Source organism: Gambusia affinis, linkage group LG03 (genome assembly GCF_019740435.1).
Source record: "Gambusia affinis linkage group LG03, SWU_Gaff_1.0, whole genome shotgun sequence".
NCBI classification, from domain to species: Eukaryota; Metazoa; Chordata; class Actinopteri; order Cyprinodontiformes; family Poeciliidae; genus Gambusia; species Gambusia affinis.
Genome location: NC_057870.1, coordinates 14,145,927 through 14,167,612, shown reverse-complemented (window position 1 = coordinate 14,167,612; position 21,686 = coordinate 14,145,927). Strand labels below are relative to the sequence as shown.

Below are 21,686 nucleotides of genomic sequence, written 5' to 3'. Positions count from 1 at the left end.
ATATTCAATGTAAGATTTAATCATTTTATGATTATTTGTGCTCAAAAAAGCCTGCCTTGCCAGAGAAATATTTATTGAATACATGGGTGCAAAATGGTTCATGTCAGTAAATTGAGAACTCTTTATAATTCCAAAAGGTAGATAATTTCAGCCCTTTTTTCAGTTTGTTAAAGAAAGTAAGTAGCATTAATAATAAGACAAATGTACATTAGACAACAATCAATTGATGTATATCAGCATTGATATGCCAGCAGCACAGTGTGCAAAATGAGGCATAGTTTCTATCCAGGGCTAGTTGAAGACTTATTTTTGCCAGTTGTCATGTTGAGCATTTAGTTGCTTGTTATCAATAACAAACATGGCAGATCTTGAAAATAAAAATTCCAAATATTGCACCACCTTTGATGTGATCTTCACTGTATGCTGAGTAACCCACAAAATACAATCTTGATTTCAGTCATTCGGTCATTGTGTCCAATAAAAGGAAACAAAACTGATTGATTGCATTGGCAGCATTATGTGAGGGATTCTCTAGGAACAGTATAAAGCTGTTTCTAAAACATGTACTTAAATGCTGTGCAATCTTAAAAGAAGTCTGAGTGTTTGTGTTGTTTATCACATAAATTCCCAACAAAGTACACTGAAATGTGTGGTTCCGCCATACTTTTTTCTTCAAAGTTAAAGTGATAGGATTGCTTCTGGAAAGCACTTTACTTGCACTTACATCATATTTGAGGTTTCTTTCAAATATCACGATGGAGTTTTTATATATTTCAGTAGAAATATATTCGGTGCGTCTGTATAAGCTCCATATGACTAAGAACACCGCACAGCCACTCATCCCGTCCACTGCGCAGTGCTTCCCTGTCTCCTAGCAACTTGCCAGATGCCTGCGGCCGGCTGTTACCTTTCTGTCAGGACCCGTGATTTCTGGAGTGAGGTGACTTTCATGTGTGATGTGTGTTTCAGACCCCTCCTTCTTCCCCTCCTCCTCTTTCCCTCTCCTCCTCATCCACTCCCTCTCCCCTCTCTCCTCCGCTTCTGCTACGGGGGGTATAACACGCAGGAGCAGCCCTGCTGTCGAAAAGCATTGGTTCAGATTCCTGTTTGCTCTACCCCCGACGGCAATGGCTCTTTGAAAGAGGGAGGACTTGAAAGGATGGCATCGCAGTGAGTGATCACTGGATGTGCTGTAACAAGAGAAAACTCTGAGGGCGCCGTAGGAAGAGGAGACGAGAAGTCGAGAGAGAGTGCGGCAGCGAGGAGAGGAAACATAAAAATAGTATCAAAAAGATGTGAGGTGTTTTAATGGGAGGAGGGAGAGCAGCAGATTAATGAAATAGGAAGACATTAGTCACCAGCTTGTCTGTTAATGTTCCTGCAGAAATAGGTGTGGAACTGTACTTGTCTGAAGCAACACATGCATTTTAACACACTTTACTGAGAGACTTGCGCAGCATCGTCAGAGTGTTTCGTGGCAATGGACATTTTCAACACTTCATTCACACTACAGAGCCACTTCAGTAATTCATCACTCATTCTCTGCACAGTGCCTCTCTGCAGCTGGCTAATAGTTTTCAACACCCTTTAAACTCTTTCACAAACACACACAAGCTCCTTTCCCCCCACCTCCTCTCTGTCTCACAAACACTCACATCATATTTTCTGAGATCGAGGCGGGACAAAATTTCCTTGCTTTGAAAAAGCAAAAAAAAAAAAAAAATCAACAGATATGATATGGTGGGTTTATTTCAAAGAGGAAAACTATTTTTGTTTTTTTTCACAGCACAGTGAACACACCAAAACTTGTCCCATGTGATTGTGTTACCACAAATGTGACGCACATTTTTATATGCTTGGGTTGCAGTGATTTACTGGAGTCCAACAGCGGACCACTGCGACCCCATTATGACCCTTGATGTGGCCACTCAGCAGTGCGGGGCTTGCAGACTGAAAGGGGAGGCCTTGGAGGGATTTCTGGGCTGCACTGCTTTGCAAAGTTTGAGAGGGTGAGGTCATTGGTGTCTTTTTGTTTTTTCCCTTTTTTGTGACTGCATGCGAGTGTGTGAGCTAATATAGCCACGTGTGTGATTTTTCATTGTGTCATGGGGATATGGGTCTGGAAAGGCTAATGTGTGGTTTAGGGCACTGGACCTTTGACGAACACACCAAACAGGCTCGTATGCCATTTGTTACAGGACAGCCGCAACCTACATGCACAAACATGCTACAAGCCCAACCCTACCCCAGCTTCTGGTCTTGGCTGAGAGTAGTCATTTATTCAGCCGTGACTTTAGCTATGACACACACTGTGCAGCGTAACCAGTCTCTGCTTGTGAGCTCTGATGTCAGTCTCTTAACGAACTTATGTACTTTCCATGTTATACACTATCCATTGCTGTACTGATTGTCAAATAAACATTCCAATTGAACTTTTCCGCATCCCGTCACCTTATAACCACAGACCTTAATGTGTTGTTCTGAGATTTATCAATAAAAATAGACAAAGTTTACCATGAACTTGTATTCGATCCATAGTACTCTTTACTTTAAGAACCTCCCTTTTTTGCAACTATAACTGCAATGTTTTCTGGGTATGTCTCTATTGGCTTTGCAGACATTGAAACTGAAATTTCTGTAATTTCTCTTTTGCTTAAAACCCTCAAGCTCACTCGTTCTGAAGCAACATGTTTTAGGTTTTGGCAAAAATTCACTTTGGGATTAGGTCTGGACTTTGACTGGGTTCTTTTACTATATGCATATGTATGTGTTCATCTTCAGTTCTTCATAGCTGTGCATGTGTGTTTAGGGTTGTTGTCTTGCTGCAAGGTGAATGTTCAGCCCAGTCTCCAAGTCAAACTTGGATGTGTAAATTGACAAGACACACTGATTTCCCAACACATTTTCCCACCTAAGTTCTGGATATCTGCAGCTCTTCCAGTGTTACCATGGGTATTCAAGATACAATTGCACATTGGTTAGTTCTACATATGATTCACCGTGATTAGATCACTTCTGAAGGGCGGGTTGCTGTGCTAGATTTTATTTTAAATTCAAAATCTTAATTTAGGTGCAAAGAAATGGGCTGAAAAACATGCATAACACATTTTAGCTTTTATTTTTGAAAAAAAAAATCATCTGCCTTTTTTTCTTCCACTTCACAGTTATGCACTCCTTTGCATTAGTCTAGTTTTTTTTCCTCACTAATGTCGCTACATGTATTGTCGGCAGGAGGGATTTCTGCAAAGTTAACACCACAACACAAACAATTTCCTACTGTTGCAATGTACTTGTCCAGGAAGAGTGAGTTCTGCAAGTCAATGACTATGTAATCTACTGATTACCAAAATTATTTTTTGTGGCGTGCCTCTAGACTACATTTGTTATAAATTGATACTATATAAATAAATTAAATAAATTGAATTCTCATGTAAAATCCAAATAAAACAGGTTTCTCGTCAGCATAATAGAATCTGAAAAAGTCATGAAAAGGCACTGTATGTAGAGTTCTTCAAAACAGCCTCAGTCTAAAATATGCATAGATTGTCAGAATAATTTTAATTTTAAGAGGAAAAAAAATATTTTTTTTTTCCTCTTTAGTTTCCTACCATGGCATATGAATGTATTTGAATTGACCCAAACCAGCTTTATGCAGATGGTACAGGAGATATTTGTACTTTGTTTTCATGGTTTTAATCAGTCAAAAGCTCATTTTTCCCTCTCACTGCCCTTCCTCCGTTGTTGTTGAAACAGTTGCTCCTGATTAGAGTTCAGTCATAGGCCTTGAAAAGGTTGGAGGTTTGGTGGTTGAGAGGGGGGGGGGGTACAGAGGCATCAGTGACACAAATAGTTTTTCTCTTTTCTCTCCCCCCTGGTTTCTCTTTCTTTCCCCCTTACTTAGACCCTGATGTTTCCAACCCTCTCCATCTGCAGTCTGACCTCTGCTATTCTTCACTATGATTCCTGTGTGTTCAAAGGCGGCAGGATGTCAGTAATTGGAAGGGATGTGATGGAGTCGGAGGCCCCCCCCACTCCTCTTCGTTGGAAGGCCCCTAGCACTGAAGAGGTCAGCGAGAGCCAGTTTCACACTGACATGTAGGCCTGGATGGCAGCATCCAGCCACAACATGCCCGAGGCGGCTCGATCAGCAGCAGCAGCTCTGTCAGGACATGAGCATAAAGAGCAGTGAAAGGATCTGCTGCTGCTGCAGTCAGGCTTCCCCTCAAAAATGTTTGCTGCACTCAGTCCAGCATACAAACCTAGCTTCACGGAGCTCGGATTTCCAACCCAAGTTTATCCTTGAAGATGCAAAGCCTCTAAACCAATAACTAATACCCTGTTCTTATATTCGCTTCTGTGCTAATCTGCATTCTACCTGTTCGCCTTATAGGCTGTGGGTGTGCCTGTAATCAGCTATGATCAAATTGCTGGGCTTCAGGGAGCGCTCCCACGCGTCTCGAGCACAGACATGGCAGGGCAATTAGCACATCTCTTCACACAGGCTTAAACCACAGAAGCGTAAAAAGGCCGGCTTAAGAGGCTACTTTAACCACGTCGGCTTTAAATAAAGATGTCTGGACTGCATCAACATCAGTAAGACCACTAACGCCACTGGTCCACATCATAAAACTCCTCAGTCGTGCGCACAGGCAACGTATACACCCAAATGCGCTCCGACAGGCACGCCGACGCTTACACATACAAGCACCGCCTAGATTACACGTGTGTTTATGAGGAACAGAAAAAGTCAGTGTGCGTGCGTGGAGGCGTGTGTGTTTGTGTGTGTGCAAAGGGACATAAATTACACATTTTAAAAGCACACAGAGTCAGTCTCTGCCTTCAGCATATGTCATCTTCAGCGGTCCATTTCGTTTGAGGGCTGTCCTGGTAACAGTGCAAGGTTGATTTGGGGAAACACCCAGCTGACACACTAACCCCGCCTCGCCGTGACACTGAGTCGCCTCTGCTCTCCCAGAACATTACCTGGGGCTTTCCCTGTGCCATTTGGGATTACGGCTGGAACAAGTTAGTACCACACTGCCCACCCACTGTCATACAAAAAAACATGCACCCACCCCATCCAGAGGTCCTGATATTGTACAAAGACGTGGCAAAGATGATGCCGCCTAATGTAACCGTCATGCAAACCCCATGGGGCTGTGTCTGCCTGTCATGCCCTGGGGTGTGCCATGGTTGGAAACCTTTCCAGAGGGGGCAGGGCCTCCTGCCGCGCTCACAGGGCAGACCTCATCCAGCGCGTGGGCCCCTCCCGATTTCTTAGTGCGCCTCCAAAATTCATCCAAATTTCAGTGACTTCTCTTTTCTGTCTCCTCAAATCTTTTGAGACTGAGGTTATGAATAATGCTTCAAAGTGACATTTTCATTCACACAAAGACATTGCTTTTGGTATTATGCGTATGTTAGGGTTGTAAATCAATTCATTTATGGAGATTCCTTGTTAACTGATTTAAGAATTCTTCCACATGTTAAAATGTATGTGTAAAATATATAAAATATTTTTTTTTGCCAAATAATTTTTATCAAAAATTTTCTGTTTTTCAACTGACTGAGCCCTCCTACCTACTAGGATATTGGGTTTCATTAAAATGTGGATGTGGGAAGATTGAAAGCCTTCACGTGATTTCCATGTCTGTGGGCGAAGTTAATTTTTGCTGTCATGCATGTGTATGTATTTAGTCTATTTTTGGGTATGCGGTAGCAGTGTTTGACTCATATTTTGAACATACTCAATAAAAAGAAGGAAAAGATAAATTTTTTGAATTCCTGCTGTGCCCTGAATATAAATGCACATAGAAAACAATACAGTGAGCAGTCTCAATTTTGCAAAAAGTGAGTGAGATTTGTGGAAATAAAGAGGGTCAAATTTTTGTTCAGACACAAAACCATTTCTCGCCAGTAGAGATGCACCGATTGCAGTTTTCTGGCCGATTACCTATCTTTTAACAAGCCCGACTTGCCGATTCCAATTTTGGCCAATACCAAAATTTTTTTGTTTAAAATGTTGCTAAATATAGCAAGAAAGTTGATGAATTGGCAACATTGGGGTGACTATTAATTGCAAATGTGGAGACATAACCTGGTGGATCTGTCTAAAAGACAAGCCTTTCTCATGGGAGAGTAGAAGAGGACAGTGGTTGATTTTTAGACCTTTAGTGAGGTAGATAAAGTTGGTGGATAAGATCGACTTCACATGTAAACATCGGCTGATTGTTGACCTCCCAAAAGTAAGGAGATTGTCTACACGATAAATATGTGCACTCCTGTACAATGAAATAGTGGAAATCTTGGCTTCTTGGAACGGAACAACAACTAGTCCATCTTTAGTGGCCTCTGTGTTATGCCCAAGTCCAGTGTGCCAGATGTCATCCTTCCTTGGCAATTCTTGTGCTCTCTTTCTGTCTTTAATGTTTTTTATATGTGCACTCAACTGAAAAGCAAAAGTTGCAAAAAAAATATAGCTACTTATTGGTAATATGCATGTATTAAGTCTTTTTTAAGGTCATGACTAATCCAAGAGAGAAGAGGAGAAGATTCAAGTGTCTCGACAATACCCCTTAAAATCAGCAGCTCGGAAGAAAAAACAGCCTTGGGACTGTAATCTTGATCACAGACATGTCATTTAAACTTTTAGAAATAATGCTAGCTTGTAAGCAGAACATGCCTTACTATGGCTTAAAGGTGGATGAATATTCTGCATGATTGTCTCAGCTGTACATTCCTTTGTTTTGGTTCACAAATCATGATCAACATTGTAAGTAAAAAGGTAACAGTGCATCGCTCTTCATTGGCCTTCTAAAGGACAAACTATAGTGTGCTATAGTCAGAATTTCTTATTTAGGTAGGAATTAAATCAGTAACAGGAATAAGAAAAGTATGCTTCGATATCACTAACAGTTTCAATAATTTTACAACTGATTGTTTAATCATAAGCTTAACATTTAACTGTGCAGTTTACGTTGAGTAAAGTGGCACCAGAGTTCTATCTACAGCTTCATCTCTTATCTACCAGACAGTTATGCAATGGAATAAGTACATAATAGCCTCAAATTATGCAGCATACTAAAAATAGAGCATGAGTGCAAAGCCTTCCAACACACCAATATAATTTGTGAATGTGTACTACTGAATATGTTCATTTCAAGCCCAAACTACTGCCTGTTTTTGTGATAAAATATTTGATCAACACAAAAAACTCCTGTATCTTGATTAAGAGTTCAGCACACTTTATAAGGAAGTAGTTATGAAGTGAAAATGCTTAATAACTGATACTTCCTTTGCCAGTGTCTTTTAAATTATAACCACTGCAATATAAAAAAAATAGAAAAAACTGCAATATGTATAGATATATTTTTTAACATGTTTTGTTTAAGTAGCTTGAAGAAGACATAATGCCTTTTGGAGTTATTGGGAGGTCTGTTTGTTTTTAGCTCGTGCTTTTTCATAGTCAGGGTGTCTTTGTCTTTGCATTGCAAGATAAATATCTTCAATAAACACACATTCTTGTGTGAACTGCTTCAATGCATATTCAAGTTCCTTCACACACAACTTTCAAGCCATGCCTGAGATGCCTTCTGGCAGTTTCCATGTCATTTGTGAAACAAATGCAGAGAAATGGCATCTCTGTGTTATATCTGTGAGCCTGCAAGGGAGGTGATAACAGAGCCAAGGTGGCACATATGTGTGAAGTGTAACGTTACACTCTCACCAGCAGCGGTCCGTTCCTTCTACACCTGTGTGATGCCGCCTTCATTTGTATAGTTACACATCATTGAGGGACTTGGCTATAGATTGGTCTTCATTCAGAACAAGACAAATATCACTTTGTGGTGATTCTATACAAACTGTCTCACAAACTGTGGTCTGTTTCTCAGGTATTGATGCTGGTAATTCTTGAGTCCATTGTCTTCTGGAGTTTCTGGCAAAACAGATCAGGCTGAATTGCATTAAATCCAAAGGAGAAATCAAAGAATATGATCCTCACAGTTTTGTCTGCTTTGTCCAGATGACAGTGGGTTTGTTGAAGCTGGAGTATGATGGCGTTTTCAACTCCAGAGTGATAATCACTGAATGCTAGTGCTAGAAACTGTTACATTACTGCTAATGCTAATGCTAGTTTCTTGTTCTTAGCCTGTTTAGTAGTTGTACCTTCCACTTTGCTGTAAATTTTTCCAGGTAAGATGATTGTGTGCTTTTTGTGGGAGGCAATTCTTACTACGGTACTTGCAGTTGAAACTGGAAGCTTACATATGAGAAAATATATTTAAACTTGTGATTTTGAGATTAAATAAACCTCTGGCATATTCATTATTGTTGTATTTAGCAAATTGAAATTATTTTTGGTAATTCTAACTGACATAAACTGAGAGATGTTAGGTGTGATTTAACTTCAGAATGCAAGAGAATAAAACCAGATGCATCTTTTTTTAGGTGTATATAAACGTATGGTTTTAGCTGCATTGCACGCTTTATGTTTCCACTTGAACTAAATGTCCTCTGGCTACTTCTGTATGTTGTTACCATAGAACGACCACACATTCCCAAACCCCCAAACCACACTCAGGAGACAATATATGCCGCAGTAATAACAAAAACAGACATTCCTGGGAAATCTGCATGTTTAAATAAACCCTTCCTTCAAATCCACAAATTTTAAATCAAATATGTTCATGTAAGTTTAGAAATTAAGAATTTATTATATGTCCTAAAAACATCTTGCATTTCCATTCAATTTCAATGATGACAATGAAGTTTGCACATGTCTTGGACAGTAAGAAAAAAACATTAAAAAGGCAGAATTGGTTCCAGTTGGAGTGGGGTAGCAGTGGCGGAATCACAGTGTGTTCCCACCTGCCCGTCTCATTGGAAAGTCAACTTCTGTATCTGTGCTTCTGTTTTCTGGCCAGCGAACAGCAGAGAGTTTGGGGGACTTCAGCCGGAACATCACCTGACTGTCAAGCTCTGCCCTTACACTATAATGAACTGGCCCTGAAAATCAATCTGCTGCCTCATGTTCACGCAATATCATCTATTTGATCTTGATTGTGCATCAGTGGAGCAAAACCCCCGAGCGAATGGGCAGCGGTGCATCTGTTTGCAATCCCTCTTTGTTGTCTTGATGAAGACTCAAGAGGTGAATAGTATACATGACCTGAGCATGGCAAAAGTAAAAGAGGCATGTTACAGGAGGTGAAACAGGAGGCGAGGGACCCAGGGAATCCAGGACATTGGAGCCGGCAACTTGAGCCTGAGAGTAAGAGAAAACCTCATCCCAGGGGAGAGTGGTAGGGCTGCAGTTGGCCCAGCCAAGGTATGAGGTGTGGACCAGGTACAGGGACAAGCCAAAGTGCTTCTTTGACAGCAGGATGAGGTTTCACTTCAATGGGATTAACAGGTGAGCCAGGACAGTGTCTTACTCAGATGTGCCGTGCACTCCATCTCATTAGCAGAACAGTCAGATATCTGTGTATGGGATGGGCAAGATAAGGTCCACTGTCCAGGGGTTTCAATAAGGGGGGGGGGAAAGGGCTTCTGTATCCAAACTGCAGGCTGGCATTCAGCGCCTGCCCATTCCTTTGTTATCTCCTCTTGGCCAGAGAGCAGTCAGAGAAGTGGAAGGAATGCGAGGTATTTCCAGGGCCTGATTGTGTGTATATGTGAGTGTAAATGTGTGTGGTGCAAGGGGGTTCAGGGAGGTGGTCAGTCAGTGGCTACTCAAAAGGACTGCAGCAGCATGATGCCTCCCAACACGCATAATGGAAGCCTTGTTTCCACCTTCATTCGCCTCGCCTCCCAAAGACACTGGATTTCCACAGCCTTTTCTTTCACGTCTTTTTCCGAGGCTTCTCTCTCTTATCCCACACACACGAGCTCAAAATCCGGGCACGCACAAACCGACTTAACTAAATAGGCAAAAACTATAATTATATAAATCTTAATTAGTTTCCAGGGATTAAAAGTGTGTAGATTTGGTAAGTGAAGAAAACACTAACAGCTTGAAACCATGATTATCTCACTGCGTAGGTATAAAATTGAGGTTAATACCTGAGATGAAACAAACAGCTTAAAAGTCCCAAACCTCTCTGTAGCTGCCAGGGGATTCTGGCAAGCATCACAATGGCAGGAATTGAAATATAGTTCCATCACGTAGAGAAAACCCTGATTTTTTTTTTTGCAATTTATTTCACAGGCATATTTCATTTTACTGGGTTTTATAAGGTAGAGTGCATCCTCTAAATAAAAAATGATAAATCGATTGTGCAGCTGTGTCTCATACCAAAGAAAAAAATTAAATCTGTGTTGAATGATACATAAGGTTTTCCTGTTTCCCTTTATCTTAAGTTTTGTTGCTTCCCTTATCAAGTCTCCCCTTTGTCCGTCCCCTCCTTCACCACCCGGGTTTTCGCCAGTAATGTACACAGCAGTATTGGAAGGGTGTGTGCTTAGAGCAGGATTCAGCTATTAGATAGCTCATTTGGTTAACTCATTGACTGCTATCAGATTTCAGGTCAATGACCTTAATGACCAGACAGCAGCTCAGAGCAGGTATGGAAAGTGGAGAAATGAACACCAGCACGGATGGTATGTAGCTTGGCTTAATTGATGCTTAGACACGGGGGTGGACAGATGGCGGGATAATTCTCCGGTGGAGCTGAGTTGGGTTTCACCGCAACACATGTCAACTTGCACGAATGAAGTGCAGAAGCAACAACAAAAACAATACAGCTTATGGTGCAACTCTAGCAAAAACTATTTCAAAAAAATCTTTTAAAGACTGCTGAGTTGGGATTGATACAATTTCTCACAGCCTGTGATGCAGTCCTACTGCACACAAACCATCAAAATCACAGTAGATGCAGTAGATAGTACAACAGCAACACATACGCAGAGCTGAGTGGTTGATTATTCTTTCAGATTCAGTTTGCACAAACACAACCTTGAATGATTTGATTCATCTACGGTGTTAAGTGCAACTTGTGTTTTGAAGTAAAAATACCACTCAAAGAAACCAATTCCTGCAATTCAGACCCAAATGAAGTCCATCCTGTTGGCTAACAAACACAGGAACTATGAATAATATTTCTTACATCAAAAAGTAACAAAAGGCCTCTCAATACCTTATACAGTGAAATGCTAATGCTAGCTTAAAACAGAGACTTCTGGTATAACTGAATGAGAATCCAGAGCTGGTGTCTTGTATGTTGTTTAGGTAAAATATTTATACCATTTGAACTTTCTCACAGCAAGTTTCAAAGAATTTTATTGAAATTTGATGTAATAGACTAACAAAAACTAACATATTTTCTACAGCATGATGCTGTATGGTTTACAATACAGATGTTGAGTTCAGGGTTGTATGCAGTGATGAGTCTCGGCAGGCAGCTCTCTCAGAGATATAACGGGTCTCCAGTTGATTCTACTTATAATATATAATATATATATTAACTTAATTATACCTTTAGGTGTTTTATTAAGAGGAACGCCATCTAACCTTGATTTTAGTGTACATTATATTAAATGAATTCAGTAAAGAGAAAGCTTTATGTCATCACTACAAACCTAGTTGTTGGCAACACACTCCATTATAGGGGAAAAAAACAAAAAACAATTCTTTCCACTAAAAACATTAGCTGTCACCTCATCTAGCAAAGTTATTTATAGCACCTTTTTTCTGTGTCTTAATAGTCTCTGTTCTTTAAAGGAGGGAACAATCTATTCTTTCACTGACGCTACACCTTTTCTTCTGTTTGTCTGTTTTTCAATTTGCTTCCTTCCCCCCCTTTCAGTCATTAGCATGTTGCTGATGGGGGCCGGTCATCCATTGAGCATCGCAGGGAGGTTTGGCTGCGGCTGCACCGGGCCTGTCAGGGCAGGTCATTAAGAAAACGACGGGTCGTGGAATACACAGACAAGGTTGATTGGTTTCCTGCAGCCGTCAGCAGAGCCCTGCAGCATCTCCTGACCCTCGAACCCCATCTAACCTGCACATCCACATCTATACACAAATATCCACACACCACATGCACCTGCACAACAGAACAAAAGCGAGTAAAAATCATTGACTTTAGAGAGACTTTCAAAAGTGTTTGTACCCGACATTTTGTCGTGTCATGTTATTTGGATTTTATGTGATGGACTAACACTTGACATGCATTTCAGAGTTTTGTTTAGAAATGAAAATGTGGGGGCGTGCTGTGGTGGCGTAGGGGATAGCGCAACCCACATTTGGAGGCCTTGAGTCCTTGACGCGGCTGTCGCGGGTTCGATTCTCGGACCCGACCGACATTTGCTGCATGTCTTCCCCCTTTTCTGTCAGCCTACTGTCATATAAGGGACACTAGAGCCCACAAAAGACCCCCTGGAGGGGGAAAAAAAAAAGAAATGAAAATGCGTGGCATACAGTTTGATTCAGCACAAATCTGGCTCTTGTGGAAAGTGTCAAGAAGAAACCCATTGTTGAAAGAAACTTAGAAGAAGACCTGTGCAAGCTTTTGTATAAGACGTTGATCTGGTCAAATTGGACCAAAGTTGAACTTTTTGGCCTACCTGTAAATCATGTGTACATAAAAACACACTGACAAAAATCTGTCCAAAAGAGTTGAGGTTGAGGTTCACCTTCATCACTGACCAAAAGTTAAGGACTAGAACAACACAGCAACCTTGACCCTGATCCATAAACAACCAACCTGTTGCCAGTGTTTAGATTGTCTGGTTATAGTTACTGCTAAGGCCTCTTGCTTGCTGTAACTGTTCTTAAAGCCTGGTCCACATAGGGTCCAAAGGAGCAAAGAGAAGAAAACCTCAGCTTTTTATTTTTATTTTGAAAGGTCATGTATGGGATTGAATATGGTCGTTTGCACGAATGGGTTAAGTCATGCGTGTGCAGACGGTAGACTACCCAGCATTCGTCTTTGCTGTCTGTTGTGCTGAGAATGTCAAACCCAGAGGCTCTGACATCCACCCCCCTTCCGCCCCTTGCTACATGCCCCCTTCCCTGCATGTTCCCCCTCTCTCAGCCCCCGGTTTCTTGCAGCCCTGGCCTACCTGATGAACAGAGCCTCTCGCCTGGGGCGTCTGTGGACCAAATGAGTTCTATAATAATGTTACTTCAAATGTCAAAGGCAGGGCTATTAGCGTTGTGTGTGTTCCCGGGTGTTGTGCGTGTTGTTTGGGGGAGCGGAGCCTATTGTGCAGCTGCCACAGCTTTCCCTCCATCCCTCAGTGTAATCCAATGCATTAATGTGTAAAAATGCCATTTAGCACAACACCACTGACTGCAGGCTGGTTAGTAGATGCTGATAGATGGATAGGGTTTGACTGACACATCCTGGCTGCTTCCTGTCTCTGGGTGTTTATGGCAAACACACAATATTCCTCAGGCCTTGGCTCAGTTATCGAAACACATTTATAATTTTTTGGAAAAGATATGCACCAAGTTAGGGAGAGAGAAAAAAAAACGGCGCAACAACACACATTTACACACAGATATTGCACAAGCTCTAGTGTTAACCCAATATAATTGCTAATGGAACCTGTCTTAAAGGTGAAGTGGTGTTAACCTTTGATCAACCACGGGCCTAGCCACTTATCGGCTAGATAGCATCATTACATTTCGCCCACTTAATCATCAGCATCTGACTGAACAATTTCACACCATGACACTGAAAAATGCACAATCAGAGGTGAATTGAAACACAATACCTTTTAGTTCTTTTTTTTTTATATACTTACCCTGTGCCAAAAACAAACAATCTCTCTTTAAATATAACTTAATTCCAATAAATTATGGTGACAACACCATGCACATCTGGAGAATGGATGTTTTGCTGCTTGTGCCAGAGATCTAGTCCAAAGTGTTCCTACTATCCAGTTTAAAGACAGCTGGCTTTCGGAGCTAGAAGTCAGACTTGGTGGAATTGCAACGGCACAACAGAGACAACCAGGCGGCAATTAAGATGTTAATAGATAGCTTCATAAGAACAACAAACTGTAGCGGAGGAGGCGGAGGAAAAGACCCAAACCACAACAGATTTCCGAGACTTCTAATTGATAGCGATGGCAATTAAAGAGTAATTCAGCTCATTTCCTGGTGCAGCTATCGCACTGTTTTCCTCCCTTTTTTTTTTCTCTCATTCATTGTTCTTTTAATGCACGTCCAATTTCACAATTTTTACAAAGGCCGATGTAAAACGGGAGGAAACGGCTAGTTTTCTTCCTCAAATTACTGGAATTTACAGTGCAACAACCACACACTTTAATATATTTTAGTGTGATTTTTTTTTTAGGATTGACCCATAAAACGTTGCTAATAATTGTGAACGGGGAGGAAAATAATTTTTTTGTATGTGTTCAGCTACCTCTTTTAAACTGATACCCCAAAATAAAACCCCGTGCACGGAGTTTCTATCAGAGGTCACTTGATCAGACAACAGAGTTCACATGTAGATAATCTAATGTAAATATAAATCCAGCTTACAAAACACCCTTCAATCCATCATCCAAAAACAAAAAGACTAAGATACAACTGCAGACCTACAGTCAGGACAAAGGGACCATTAATTAGAGTTGCAGCCAAGAGGCCTATGGTAACTTTGTAGGAGCTGCAGAGAGCCACTGCTCAGGTGGGAGAATCTGTTGACAGGAAAGTCATTGATCATGGATTCTACAATTGTGGTCTTCATAGATGAATGAAAAACAGAAAGTCGATGTTGAAAGAAAGCCAGAGCTGTTACTGTTTGCAGTTTCCCTCACAGTTTTCAGCAAGCATGTGAAAGAAAGTGAGATGAAACAATTGCTTAAGTTTTTGATCTACGTGCTGAAACAGTGTGGGCGTGTGTGTGTGTGTGTGTGTGTGTAACCTCACACTGAACACACCGTGCCCACAATACAACATAATGGTGGCATTGGGCTTTTTTTCATCAGGGACAGGGAAGCTGGTCAACATTCAAGAATGGCCAGAAATCTAAGTATCAAGATATGCAAAATCCATTTACCACTTACTTTCAAATCTAATTACATTGAAAGTTGATTCTACAAAGTATTGACTGAGGTGGGCTGAATACAAATGAACTCCGCTTCACAATTATGCACCACTTTATGTTGGTTTATCACATAAAAGCCAAATGAAATACAGAAAAACGTGTGGCTGCACTGTGATAAAACAGTGAAAAGCTTAACTAGTGCAAATAATTTTGTTTCCATTATTTAGGGATATTATAGGGAGTTTTTTTTTTTTTTTGTGGAGACACAATTACTTTGCATTCATATGCGCCTATACCTTTTTTGTCTATGTGTAAGAGATAATATGGCTCTGCACCAAGACAGGGGCAGGTAAATGATAGTAGCTCTAATTAACAGGGTGGTGGCTCCTTTGCTGAACTGCTCCGGAGACAAGTCGTCAGGGACGCTGCCGTGCCCTGCTCAGTGGGGAGGACTCAGAAAAACAGCTTTAATTGGTGGCAGTTATTTATAGACAAAGCACCTCTTCCAAGGTTAGTGGGTTAAGTCTGTTAAGTCGTCTGCGGGGACCGTCATGTTAGGTAGGAACAAACAAAACACAGCCAAAAAAAAAAAAAAGAAAAAGTCTGAACTCCCCATAATTATGCACACACACATCAAGAATCATGTGAAATACTCTTAGAACTAGATACTGCATAACTGTTTTGCACCTTTTCTCGAGCGCTTAGACATGCTGTTGACATCTTTTGCTTTGTGCAGAGCGAGGGAAAGTGAGAGGCAGATGGTGAATAACTGAGAGAATGAGCACAAAACTGGGAGAGGGATAGAGAAATGTAGGAGGGGAGACAAGGTGGGGAGGTTTGCTCCTGGGTTGAATCCCTCATCGCAGGCGTCTTCATCTGCCGGCCAATCCTCCTGGGGCCCCCCCACTTCTCCATTTCATTAGTTTGTCAGCTTGCACGAAGGATTGTGCATTAGGCCTTTAATTTAGTGGATAGCCAGAGGCTGCATGGCTACGCTGCCTGCTGCAACTCTCAGCTCCAACAGGCTGCAATCTAACTGGGATCAGCTTATCTCAACTTAATGCAGACACGCGCCTGCTCGAAACACACACGCACACACACACGCCCTCATATGCTTGCAGATGACCGTGTATGCACAGAGCCAACTGAATCCAATAAGGAAGGGAGAGAGTGAAGGTAGGAAGTGTGTTTAGGATGCTTATCTTTGCATAGTTCTGTCATTTCTGAATAAATAAATTAAATATGCAACAGTACAAAATTATGCATGTTAGGCTCAGTGGGTAATACTTAGGTATGAGTGTGAGGGTGTATGGTTAGCCGTTCATGTCCGTCTCTTTGTTGACCTGTCCAATCTGTCCCCCTCCTCTCACCCAATAAACCACAGGAGATGGACACCAGTCCCCCAACTGGTTCTGTTATACAGGGTTATAATAATAATAATTATAATAATATATTAAGTCTAACACATCCCTATATAAGGGTGATAGAAACCATTTTGGCATCAAAAGCATGCTGGCTTTTTTACTCACAGCTTCTGGATTTGTCTGTCCAACCTTTTCTCATTTCCAAGGTGCCAAACACTGCTGTTGGGTTGAAACACTCAAAAGGTTCTGTTGGGCCTCCAAGCTGTGATAATATTCGATGCCAGAAGCAGCCTCTCTTTGATTAATAAGTGACTATCTCCACATAAAGAAGAGGGGAGGGGATTCTGAAATAAGTCAGAGAACATTTGTTACGTAAATCCATAGTCGTGTAAGCGACTATGGTTTTATTTTCTCCTTGAATTTCTAGCTTTGCTCTAGTCTGACTCACCAGAGGTCAGCTACAGGGATGAGCCTGCCAGATAACTCCTTACACTCATGTACTTGGCCACCATTTCCGCTGCATCCTGTACCCACTTGATATCTTTGTACAGTATCACTGTCACCATGTCTGACTCTCTTGTGATTAGTTTGAAGAGATATGACCAAATCAGAGCATTGCCTTGTTCTAGAATATACAATATGTACTCTCCGTATGACCGCTTAGGGCAGAAAAATGTTTTTAATACACATTTATTTTCAGAAGGATTTACTCAGATGGGGTTAGCCTGTCTGAGAGGCTAATCGTCTATGTGGCTTCTGCTCTGATGTGTGTATAACTACGGTGAAAACATAAAAACTAATTAAAAATATATATTTATACATTTTTACTTTCTGATGATCATTAATACTTTTCAGTAATGGTTGTGTGGTGAAATGAATTATATAGAAGGCTTTCCTTGTTTTACAAACCTTGTTGTCAGAGGGGCTTAGATTACATTGCTGCTATAGGTTTAGATTGACAGCTTTTCCTCACACTGGGACGTTCTACTACTCTCTAATCTTGTGTTATTTGCTGATATCTCAAAATTTAACTTTAGATTTTTTACACTTCATAGAAGCAACATCTTGTTTGGTGTTCTGCTGTTAAGCTGTGACACCTTCTGGGAGGCGGGGTTTGGCTGGAGTAAAGCTGCCAACAACTTGATGTTCTTCTTCTATGGATGGATACACTTGGCCCTGTCTTTTAGTGTTTGACCCTGTCTCTGTCCTAGACTTAGCTATTGGCTGAGCTTTTACTTTGAGTAACTGTATGTGCTCTCTTTTATCTTGAAGATGCGAAAACCGACTCAAGAGTTTATCTGCTAAGCTGTGTTTCCCTCCAACATGAAGCCACTGAATGAGTTTCTGTCATTAACATTTTACTTTTCTTGAATTAAAATATACTCGCTGCCTGTGTATCCTTCATGTATATCGGTTTTTTTTTCCCACCAGGGTTTTTTTTGTGGGCTCTAGTGTCCCTTAAATGACAGTAGGCTGACAGGAAGGAGGGAGGGAGACATACGGTAAATGTCGCCGGGTCCGGGAATCGAACCCGCGACGGCCGCGTCGAGGACTGAGGGTCTCCAAATGTGGGTCGTGCTATCTCCTACGCCACCACAGCACGCCCTTATGTATATCTTTTTAATAGATTATTGACAATGTCTCGAGATATGGCTTTTGGAGGGGTTATCAAAATGCAAAGAGCCACAACACACCAGTAAAGGTCGCAATTCAAGCGAAGCGTAATGTCCATTGTGACGTTTGCTGTGGATATAGTGGGAGTTGGCAATAGCATTATGTCATACACAAACATTGGAAATTTCAAAGCAAGAACTGCTTGGGACTTTACAACAAAGTAATCATAATCATAAACCATAATAGCTCTTTGCCCTATTTACATTCACTATGGTGTATGTAAATAAGAGTCAAATAAATTTGACCCATCAGTCAAATGAAAGTCTTTCTCTAAATATTCCACTTGTTTTTTTAAGTAGTGGTCCTTCTTTTCTGTGACCAACAAACGTTTAACCTGGCAACACCCTTCTCTCTCTCTCTCTCTTTCTCTACCTCTCTCTATCTTTGACCTACCCCCCAATTCCTAGCATGGAAGATGAGACTCAAGAGGGAGCTTTGCCTCTTGGTGAGGACTGGGGCCCTCCTTTTGTTTCCTGTTACAACATTCATTTCATGGGGAGCCCTGGCTTCTGACCCTGCAGGGAACACACTGAGCTGCGGCCAGGAGCTCTAAGGGAAAAGCCCATCTGTGGCATCCATCAGGGCTGCGCCCTCCTGCTGAGATACTGTCAGAAGTTGGGCTGAGTCTGGTGGAGGGGAGACTTTCAGTAAGATGATGAAGGGAGCTACTGTTGGGGGAGAAATGTTGTTAGATTGAAAATGGAGATGCAAGTTGAAAAACCTAACAAAAGTCCCTCTTTAATTTTAAAACTGAGGCGCGCTTTGAGTGATGGGGCAACTGGTTTTTGGAGTGTGTGTTGCGAAGTGTATGTGCAGCTGTGGAACAAAACAATTTTACAAAGACGAAAACTCAACTCAGGTTAATATTTCATTATACAGTATTATACAGTTAATATTTCAGTTTTTATTGTAACCCAACTTGTAGCACATTCAGTGTTGTGAAATATACCTGTAACTTTTCCTTCCTTCACATAAACATAAACCTAGCGTCACTGTGTGGGATGTTGTCTTCATAGGGATGTTTGGTGCCACTTTTCTGTCACATCTACCATTTGGCTTGCAGTCCAAATAGTTTTCACCTGATCAGAGCACCTTCTTACTCAGGTTTCATGTGTCCTCTACATGGCTTGAGAGGAACTACAGCTTGACTGCCCACGGTTCTCTTTCAAAAGTGGCTCCCCTCTTCACACTCTTGATAATGGTTCACAGATTTCAACATTTTCTTTTTTAACAATAACTGCCCAAATTGTGTACTGGTATTCAACCTCCTTCACTCTGATGTCCCCCAAACACTGCCCAAGGACACAAAGAATGCACAATCCTCCTCCTGTTCATGAAACATGGTGTTGGCAGTATCATGCTGTGGAATGCCTTTTCTCACCAGGGATATAGAAGATGGACTGAATTGACATTAAGATATATATATATATATATATATATATATATATATATGCCTCATACTTGTTCTCAAAATGTAATTAAATGTGTAAGAGAATGAGATTGAGTGCAAATCTCCATAATTTTACATCTGACAAAGACCTGTGAAGTAGGATGCAATAGTAATGACTAGCAGGGCTGCAACTGACAATTATTTTAGTAATTGATTATTCTATCAATTAATTGGTAAAAAAAAAAAAATTGAAAGATTTTGCAGATTTTTTTTGAACTGCTTAAGCCTTTTTTTTTTTTTACAAAAAAACAATATTAGAAATACATTAAAGTATGCAAAGAAATAATTCATCTTTTGAAATTAGAAAAACTTTTTCCTGACTAAAATGCAATAACATAGCATTCCTTTTGCACATGTTTGATTATCTGTAGCAAAGGATACATCTGCAGCTTAAGAAATCTTTTAAAAACGGGTAAAATGCTCAGACCTTGTTGTTTGACATATGTTGACATGTTTTTTTTACTATTTGATTGACAATTGGATAGCAAAAAGCAGCATAATAGGATTTTTTTTGTTGTTTACAGAATTTGAATCAAGTGAAGCTAAAACTATGCCACTTAGTTTTGAGCAGAATATATTTACAGACAAAAGTTTCTTTTTTTCATCTTAAATGCAAACATTTGTACACTTTAGGTTTAATTACTCCTCTGAGTGTGTTGTTCTTCCAGCAAATGGTCTTTGTAGATTACATACACTAGTTGATAACTAATCAATTACTAAATTAGTTGATGATTATTTCAATAATCAGTTCATCGTGATTAATATGATTGCATGTTTCACCCCCAGACACAGAATCGTACAGATACGAGTTCCTCTGGTATATCACATAGTGATTTACAGACAATTTTTAGTAAGTCTGAGGATGAGCTAACACACATATACGCATGGATACAGATGAAACAATCATTTGATTTTCTGAGGGCCTGCAAGCAATAAAGGTTTTCAAATACCAAGAGTTCAGGTGAAAGCTGCTGAGGGTGGAACTGAAAGACACCAGATGTTCTTCTCTACTGTTCCTATCTGTCTGAGAGCTCCTGCGCTGTTGCAAATACCTGAGGCGTTACAGGGGGAGAAAAGTGGATTGGTTTGAAGGTCAGTTTAAATAAAAATACTTGAGCAAGTATGACAGGCAGGGTGTGCTCTGTATAAATACAGCGCTTTCATGCCAGCTCGCCGAGGTTGATTGATTGACTTGTAAGATGTCACAGACAGACCGAGGAGGCAGGGGGAGGCAGGGAGGTGGTGGTAGGGATATAGCTATTGTTGGATGGAAAATTTCTCTCCATCACGGTCTATATGTGTTTGAATGTGTTGGAGGCGAATAGATGGATCCCTGCAAACAGCTGGCCAGCTTCGCCTGAGTTCTGGTCAGTTGCCCGTGGCCACAGCGAGCGCAGGAGTCAGCTGTCAGTCAGTGACGGATTGATACAGGCACTTCTCACCCTCCCGCCCTCCTCCCCAGCACTCCCAGACCTCCACCTCCATCCTTCAATTCCTCCAGATACTCCACCTCCCTCCTTCTCCAGAATCCGGCTCTTGCCTGGTGGGCACGTTTGAGCGGCTTGATCGAAAGGCTTGAAAAAGTGGATGTGAGCCTCCATCGCGACTGTGGCCCCCTGTATTACAAGCTGCCCCCTTGTCACCCTCTCTCTGCTGCTCTTTCAGTTTTATCTGTTTTAGCCACGTTACCTACAACACCGTGATCTCTTCAGCGTATCATCTGGCCCGCGGAAAGCTCTTGTTGCCTGCCCCGGTGAGCCTCTTTTCCTCTCTAATATATAGTGAAAGTTCTCCTCACCTGGAATCCTTTATTTCAAGAAAAGTACGCAGCAGAAGCAGAACTTAGCATGAGCAGCAACATTTTTATTAGCAGGGCATTTAAAAAAAATTGCTTGATATATAGGTGCTTCCATTTGCTAAAATGGCAGACAGTAGTTTTATGCATGTGAAAAACAAAGTTCTTTCAAACACAAGAACGTCACTTTGATCTTATCACCAGAACTAAGAGTAAATGAGAGAAAACTTAAGCAGCACAAAAACTCCAAGAAAAATATGACAGCAGTTTAAAAGAAGACTATTTGATCAGATATTGCCTTACTTTTCTTTGAGGTAATGACTCGGGTTAAATGAGGATGTTACAATCGTAGTGATTTTGTTTATCCTCATTTTCAGTGTAAATGACTGTACACATAGTGGTTG

At 41.0% G+C, this 21,686-nt stretch overlaps 1 long non-coding RNA gene across 1 annotated transcript in view; it reads left to right on the top strand.

Moving 5' to 3' along the window:
- Positions 1-21,686, top strand: part of LOC122827948 — a 67,767-nt gene that overhangs the window by 27,798 nt on the left and 18,283 nt on the right. The window contains exons 2-3 of the long non-coding RNA XR_006370138.1: positions 1,868-2,009; positions 3,902-4,066. This is a non-coding gene — a long non-coding RNA (uncharacterized LOC122827948). The remainder of the gene's footprint in view (positions 1-1,867; positions 2,010-3,901; positions 4,067-21,686) is intronic.